Source organism: Diadema antillarum, unplaced genomic scaffold, assembly GCF_040938485.1.
Source record: "Diadema antillarum isolate AM-2024a unplaced genomic scaffold, OU_Dant_1.0 scf00000033, whole genome shotgun sequence".
Classification (NCBI taxonomy): Eukaryota; Metazoa; Echinodermata; class Echinoidea; order Diadematoida; family Diadematidae; genus Diadema; species Diadema antillarum.
The window spans coordinates 1-8,639 of record NW_027270922.1 but is presented as its reverse complement, the minus strand read 5'-3'; positions in this window follow the sequence as shown (position 1 = coordinate 8,639).

The window sequence follows — 8,639 nt, the reverse complement described above, 5'->3', positions numbered from 1 at the left end:
TCGCCTCGTAGTTGTGATCGATGAAGGATTGTCTTTCTTCAAGTGATTGCTCATTGACCTGGCTGTCGACATGAGCATTATTGTCTGCACTCCGTCCTTCTTTATTAAGAGTCACTACGATCCTCGTCTCGTAGTTGTGATTGAGGATGATTTGTCTATCCTCAAGCGACTGTTCATGGTCTTGGCTGTCGACAAGATCTTCATATGCTGCATACTCTCTATCATCAGGTGTCACTGTGATTCTCGTCGCGTAGTTGTGATCCAGGACGGTTTCGTGGATGACGTCGTTGGTTTGTGTGTGACTAGTTTCCGCGGGATGGTTTTGCGCTGTGTCATCTAGTGACGCGTAGTCGGAATTTCCACGCGTGGTTGGATCAAGATCCATGTAGTTTGAGGGTGTCCTGTCTTCACCGATTTCATCATTGGTGGACGACTTCTGGGAGGGATCGGCATGACTGCTTTGATTCCTGAAAGAAATACACACATGCACATGAACTTACACTGCAAAAAGTCCGGTGTTAAATAGTGAACACCGAGCTGGTGTTAAATTTTCGGTGCTCATTTATGGTGTTAAATTAACACCTCCGGGTATCATTTCCAAATTTTAAACTGTTTTTTGAAGAGTTTCTTAGTAATTGCACTTTTTGTTGATTTTTAGTTTAAACAAAACAATGAAGAATTTTACATTAAAATACTAGATTTTTTAAAAAATGTGAAAATAAATTTACACCAAAGTAACACCAGCTGGTGTGGTCTCTTATTGAAGCTGGACGGGTGTTAAACCATTGATATTAACACCAACAAATATCAAATCAACACCATGTGGTGTCATTTTTGAATTAACACCAGTACAGTGTCAAAAACACCAGGTACGGTGTCAAATTAACACCACGAAGTGTCAGGTGAACACTTTTCAACACCATCACAGTGCATTTTCACACCTGTGGGTGTGGTCCTTTATTGAAGTTTGATCGGTGTTAGATTTAACACCCGTGGTGTTAAATCTAACACCGATGTTTTTACAGTGTACAAAATAAACTATATAAGATAAGTAATGTTTATATATATATATATATATATATATATAATATACACTCAGCAAAAAAAAGAAAGTAAACACTTTTTCGAGATCATATTTTTCATAGAAAATTTTGATGAAAATCAATTTATTATATACCATATTAAAGGTTATTTGATTGGCTATCAAGTTAGTAGGTTCATACAAAAGGAATCTTTACGCATGAGTGAACACATTCATTTTTGCCTGCCAAGACACAAAAGTAAAAATTGCAACATATGACAAGCTGTCTTTCATTTGGCAATGCCCTTCAAGATAACAATGACGACTTAAAGTCAGTTTAACACAATGAGAGACATTAATGAAATAGCACAAACAAGTTTTTGTTCTCTTTATTTCTTTAAACCTCAAACAAAAACAAAATGGAAACTAAAGGGGGGAAATAGGAATTTTCTGTCAGCTTAAACTTCAAACGACATAGGGAGTAATGACATAAAGATGATTAAGTAAACAGAATTTCTTTATTTCCCTCTTTTTATTTAGTAAGTCAAGGATTCAAATTTAAGAACCAAACATTATTTACAATTCTCCTTATTTGAAAACAAATTGAAATTTCTACCATTTTTATCAATATTGCTTCCTCTTTTATTTCATTAACTGAATTTGGGCTTGACCCAAGATTCTTCATTTTCTCCCTTATTTTTTGCCTTTACTGATATTTTGGGCTTCAAATATATTATAAAGATCAAAGGTTCATTTTGGAACTCAATTCATGTATCTTATTGTGTTAAATTTGTCTTTTGTTCTTATTGTTATATGGAGGAGCACTTGCGCATGGATAACAACTCGTTCATTTTTGCAATTTTTGCTTTTGTGCCTTGGAAGAGAAAAACAAAGGTGTTCACTCATGCGTAAAGTTTTCCATTTTATTGACTTACCAGGCTGATAGCCAATTAGATAGCCTATGGTATATAATACATTAACTTGCAGCCAAATATTCTATGAGAAATATAAAATTGAAAAAGTGTTTACTTTCTTTTTTTGCTGAGTGTATAAAACATATGTATTTATATTTCATGCAATGTACATACTGTATATACATATAATTACACGTATATATTTTATATTGGTAAATGTATTATGGAATTAGATTACACTGAAGCCCACTACAGTTTTTAGGAGCACGGATATTTTCTCATTAGGAACGTTAATGAAATGTTTGATTTTGTATGGAACGAAATCAGAAAAAAAAGTGCAGAACATCGACCAATTATTGGTTCGTCCGGAGTAGGAAGGTTCCACAAAATAATGTCCGATATATATATATATATATATATATATATATATATATATGTGTGTGTTTGTGTGTGTGTGTGTGTGTGTGTAGAATTGATATAAATGTGATAATGGTCGTTAATGTTAAATACTATTGTTGATACTGGCGCATTAATCTCACGGATGTGACTTGTATTGTACGTTTTTAAAATTGTGGTTTGTAATTTTCGATGTATACCCGCAATTATCTAAATGGATAATTCACCTGGTATAATGAATACCACATACACATACATGCATAATGTATTATATATATGTATATATGTATATATGTATATATATATATATATATATATGTATATATATATATATATATATATATATATATATATATATAATTATACATGGCAATTGGATTTTGAGAGCCTCATGCATTTAAAATCTTCTGAATAGCGAATGTGCATCCCTGAACCAACCTTATAGCGACTAATATACCACGACGAAAACCCAACCTCGACTCTTTTTCATTAAATTTTCATTGCGTCCTCTTTTATATTATTCCATTTCAAATCCTCTTGGTTCCTACGAATATTTCATAAACAAACCTGATGGAACTAAGAGTACATTTTGGCATCGTGATATCACATAACACACAAGAAACAGGTTCTACAAAATCGATGAATGATGCAGGTTGCATCTTCTATTGCGGAATATTTGTTTGGGTTGCAGGGTTTTTTTTTACACTAAGACGTAAAGATTGAAACCTTGAAAGATATAAGTCTGTATCTTTATGAACTTAATACAACATGTAGGTAGACGTGAGGGTGGGGGGAGAAAAAATAGTAGCATATTGAAAAATAATAGCATTTCTTTTACTCTTCTTCTGAAAGAAAATTTTCCGGTACGAAAAAAAAAATTGATGTTAGGGGTTAGCGGAATGTTTTTTTTTTTAATTGTGTGTGTGTGTGTGTGTGTGTGTATGTGTGTGTGTGTATGTGTGTCTTTGTGTGTGCATGTGTGCATGTGTGTACGTTTATTTGAGTGTAGGGGATTGAGTCCACAGAGCGTGTACATTATTCATACGTGAATAAAAATGTAGCTAGATTAAAAGAAATACATGTATATATATATATATATATATATATATATATATATATATATAAACTAACCTGTTTGGTGTCTTGTCTCTAAAACATGCGCTTAATTTCCTCGCCAGGATAAAGCGTTTTAATGCCATTTTAGGTTTTAATCTCATATATATATGTGTGTGTGTGTGTGTGTGTGTGTGTGGTTGTGTAACTATAATGTCAATACTACTTTCAACTTGCTATTTTAATGTCACTGTACTCTGTCATATCTGTTTGATGTATTTTTCATTGAGAAGGTATGAAAATGAATTGAAATTGAAATTGAAATTATAGTGTCATTTTCTTTCGGCTCCGCCTTTGCGAAATCTCCTTCTGCCTCTCTTGCCCACCCCCCCCCCCCTCTCTCTCTCTCTCTTACCGACGAATCTGAAACCACTTCGCAGTAATGATGATCATCAAGATGAGAAGAATGGCAATGGCGATTGCGGATCCTACGTAGAGGAATTTGTCTGGTTTGAAAAGGAAACAGAAATGAACGGGAAAAACAGAAACTGGATCACATGGTATATGCTTACAGGACGCGGTCGATACATACAAGCGCACACATAAATATAGCATATATGCGTACGTCGGCTGAGAATGAGAAGGGCGTTAACTTGTCTTGAAGTGGCAATTTAACACCCTTCTCATTCTCACCCGACAATGATATAATTTACACGTTCGTAATCATAATTACTTTGACGTCCGGCCCTGTTTGACTTTAGAAAAAACGCTTGATACGGCACGAATTGTCGCACGGCTCGGGGCGACAATTTGTGCAGGCGTTGACGGCACAAATTGTCGCCCCTGCATAATTTGTGCTGCTAGTACGGTTCCCAATTTTTGACCTCGATGGCGACAATTTGTGCTGACAAAGTGAAACGTAGCTGCACAATTGTCGTTGGCCATGCGCTAAAAATGTGGTTGGGGTGGTTGCTCCGGTGTTATGATTGGGTGGGGATAGGTATGACTGGTAAGTTATGCGTATGTGTGTATGTGTGTGTGGGGGGGGGGGGCTGCATGGTATGTGTCGTGTATGATTTGTATAGGTGCGTATTATGTGACTTGTGTATGCGTTTGCGCATATCAGTGTGTGTGTGTGTGTGTGTGTGTGTGTGTGTGTGTTGGGAGTATGATGATACAATATATGGAAAGTGTGTGCATGTGTGGTGGTTGTATAGTGGTAGTGGTTTGTTTATCTGTGTGTATACTCGTGCCTGTGTGCGTACGTGTGTCTGTTTGTGTTTGTGTTTTGATGTTTGTGCGAACGAACTTTCTGTTCCAAATGTTAAGTTTTTACTGCGTATTTCTATTATGCCTCATAACTCTTGATTCATAGGTCTGTTTAAGATTAAACTTGGATGGTAGATGTCCCTTGGAGAGTTGAATAATGATAATAATATATAACATTTACAAAGCGCTTAATATATTTCTAAGCGCTGGGGAAAATAGATAGTAGACAACAAGTGAAGAAGAAAACAATAAGGAAATCCACATATAAGTACAGTAAACAATCACATATAAAACAACAATTGCAAATGCTACTACTCCTGACACAGATAACACAGCCTAAAGAGATAAGTTTTGAGGTTTGACTTAAATGAATCTAGTGTATTGGCTTGTCGGATGCTGATGGGGAGATTGCTCCATAGTTTAGGGGCAAGAGAAGAAAAGGCACGATCACCATAACGTGTGTTGGTACGAGGTCCGGAGGATAACTGAAGATTGGCAGTGGTGGCGGAACGAAGACGTTTGGTTGTGGAGGATGTGGATGCAGAGCGGAGAGAAACAAGATCTTGAAGGTAGGATGGTGCAACGTTGTGGTTGATTTTGAAGATGAGAAGGAGAACTTTGAAGATGATTCTGTCTTGGATCTGTAGCCAGTGAAGGGACTGTAAGATTGGGTTGATATGATCTGACTTTTTAGTTCGAGTGACAAGTCTTGCTGCTGTGTTTTGTACACGTATTCGTTGAAGGGGTGCAATGTGGGAGTACGGGAGACCAGCAAGGAGACCATTGCAGTAATCCAACTGTGATGAGATGGAGGCATCAGATGACTAATCGTTCTGTGAATGACTTATCGAGATATCGCCTAATCTTTCCGATTTTACAGACATCCCATGAGGCAGATCGACAGATACTTTTAATTTGATGATTGAGAGTCAGGTTCTTGTCAAGAATGACCCCGAGGTCTCGAATACTCTCTGACGAAGAAATGCTGCCAGATTCAAAGTTAAGAGATGGCAGGCGGTCTGCATTACGGAACTTGGATAACAGATGAAACATTTCAGTTTTGAGCTCATTAAGCTTCAGTTTATGCTCAAATTACCATCTCTTGACATCATTGATACAGGCGGAGAGTCTGAGCATCGCCCTATCATTATCTGATGAGCTCATGATGAGGTATATTTGAGTGTCATCAGCGTAGATTTCATGTTACATTCCAAGATGAGAGTTGATAAGTCTTCCCAAAGGACCGGTGTACAGGATATACATCAGGGGTCCGACAACTGATCCTTGAGGGACCCCATAAGGAAGGGAAAAGGGTCTGGAGCGAGTGCCATTAACAAGAATTTCCTGATTGCGTCCCTCCAGATAAGATTCTATCCAATGGAGAACAGTTCCTTTGATACCATAATCAGACTCAAGACGATGAAGGAGACTGTGATGATCTAGCGTATCAAACGCAGCGGAGTAGTCTAAAGTAATGAGGACAGCTTCCTGACCCTTGTCCAGCGCAAGCAGAAGATCATTTAGGACTCTTACTAGAGCGGTTTCAGTAGAATGAAAATGACGATAAGCCAATTGATGAGGTGGAAACGAGCCGTTTTCATCCAGATACGTCCTGAGTTGAGCTGCAACAAGTTTCTCAAGGACCTCGCTAAGAAATGGTAAGTTAGCGATAGGCCTGTAGTTCTTTAAATCATTCCCTTCAAGACCAGGTTTCTTTAGTAAAGGTACCACATGCGCTGTCTTGAACTGGTCAGGTACCACTCCTGAGTAAAGAGAGAGGTTGATGATTTGTGTCATAAGAGGCAGAAGTTCATCAAGGTACTTTGATTTGGCTTCGAACAGTATGTTGTAGTAAGCTTCACATTCCTTCTTGTACTGTACAATTGTTTATGGATGCAAAGTCCAGATTTAACCATTCGACGCTCTGCCCGCCGCTTGCACCTCTTAGCCTTCCTAACCTCTTCATTATACCATGGTGCATGCGGCTTAATGGTGATGACCTTGCTTTCAGCGGGAGCATGCTTGTCAAGTAGTTGAATCAAGGTCTCATTATACACGTCGACAGCCGTGGAAAGCTGAAATGAAAGTGAAGACCCAATTAAAGAAGTGCTGATGTCCTGCCGAAAGGAGCTGATGTCAATGCTTCGCAGCTTCCTAAAGGTGATGCGCTTCCTAGGATTTTTCGAACCCGTACTGTTTATGGTTGTGATGATCAGAGAATAATCAGATGGTAAGCCAGAAATAAGGCTGAGACAGGAAACTGTATCATCAATTTTCCTAGAAATTATCAAATCCAAGGTGTGACCCGCTCGATGAGTAGCTTCCTTCACATGTTGTTGAAACCCGAGCGATTCAAACGAGTTTAAGAAAGATTTTGCATGACTGTCACAGCTATTATCAACATGGATGTTAAAGTCACCGATTATGACTGGGCATGTTTCAGCAATGGCCGCTGACTCCAGAAGATTGAAGAATTCAGAAGCAAACATGCTATAGGTCAGTTTATTTTGAGAAGATGGTGGTGGCCTGTAGATGGCATAAACCCTCAGAACAGATGAGGGTGAGAATCTGATGAGTCCATAAGCTGAAACGATGAGAAGGTCTTTGCATCATTCAAAGAGATGCAAGCAGAAGAACGGTGGATGACACAGATTCCTCCTCCTTTGGAACCCTTGCGAGGACAATGTGAGATGCTACAATTTGGAAGTGTAAGCTTAAGATCGGCTAAACGTGGTCATCCCTGTGATCACCAGTAAGCCAAGACTCCGTAATAACTAGAACATCAAGATTGCATTCCTGTATCAAATCACTGATACACACGTTGACTTGTTACTGATAGAACGGGCGTTCCACGGACCGATTTGAGCTTGGGTGTTATTTGGCACTTTTTGATGGTTAATTTGTATTTTATCTCTCCATTTTGACACTCTCAACATATTAACCCGGTTGCTTAATGTGCTTTTTTCTGGATGATGCTTCTTTTTTCCATCCATACGTGGAGGGGCTAGATCTCCAAGTGTAGTAAGAGATAGTTGGTTCGTCCTTCCCACCCCTGCTCTTCTACCACATCGTGTCGACTTGCGGTGGGAGATCCCCAAGGAGGTGAGCTTCTTCCATGAAATAGGAGACAGCCTCTGATGGCAAGTGTCATGAAGGTTGACATCAAACAATTGCTCATGTGTATAGGATAATTTGCTTTCTCTGTCAGGTTGCGGGTGTTCAGATCTGACTTCATGACCAGGATTGGGACTAATGTCGCCATCCTTTAGAAGCAAAATATGGTGAGACGCATCAGAGTTGGGGTAATAGCAGATTCGGTTGCCACAAAATCTCCGAAAAGGTCTGGAAAATTGAGAGTCCAGTCCACATGCAGTACAAACATATGCAGTACAAACAGGCTTGTACCCAGATAACACAGCTTGCTGTCCATTGAAATTGGAGCTATTCAACAAACTCATCCCCACCAGGAGCACAATAGAATAATACTTAGTGGCCTCCATTGTTACCAAGGGTTCTCCTAGTCCTTCACATTGTACATAGTCAGGCTTGAGTGAATATCAATGCCACTGTGTTGCACAGAGGAGCTGTAACATGGCTGCACTTGACCAGTGTACACATGAAGCAGTATGACAAGGTGCAGGCTGAATCCTCTCAAAATTGAGTTGAAATGTCACTCCTGCAAGTCCAATAGAACCCTGAGATGATTACAAAAACATACAGTTTTCGCACAGCAAACACATGAGACTCAACAAATTAGGTGAAACAAAGGAGAGCAGTCAGGGGAGCTGCCTGCAGGATGGACGCTCCTGATGAAAATCCAAGGTATCAGGGTATCAGAAGGCAAATTAAAGGTCACAGGTATGGGTCAACGAGTTTTTGGGCCCAATGTTAACTTTTTACGGCGCATTTCTATTATGACCCATAACTTTTGATCGATTGGTCCGTTTGTGACCAAACTTGGATGATAGATGTCCCTTGGGGATTTG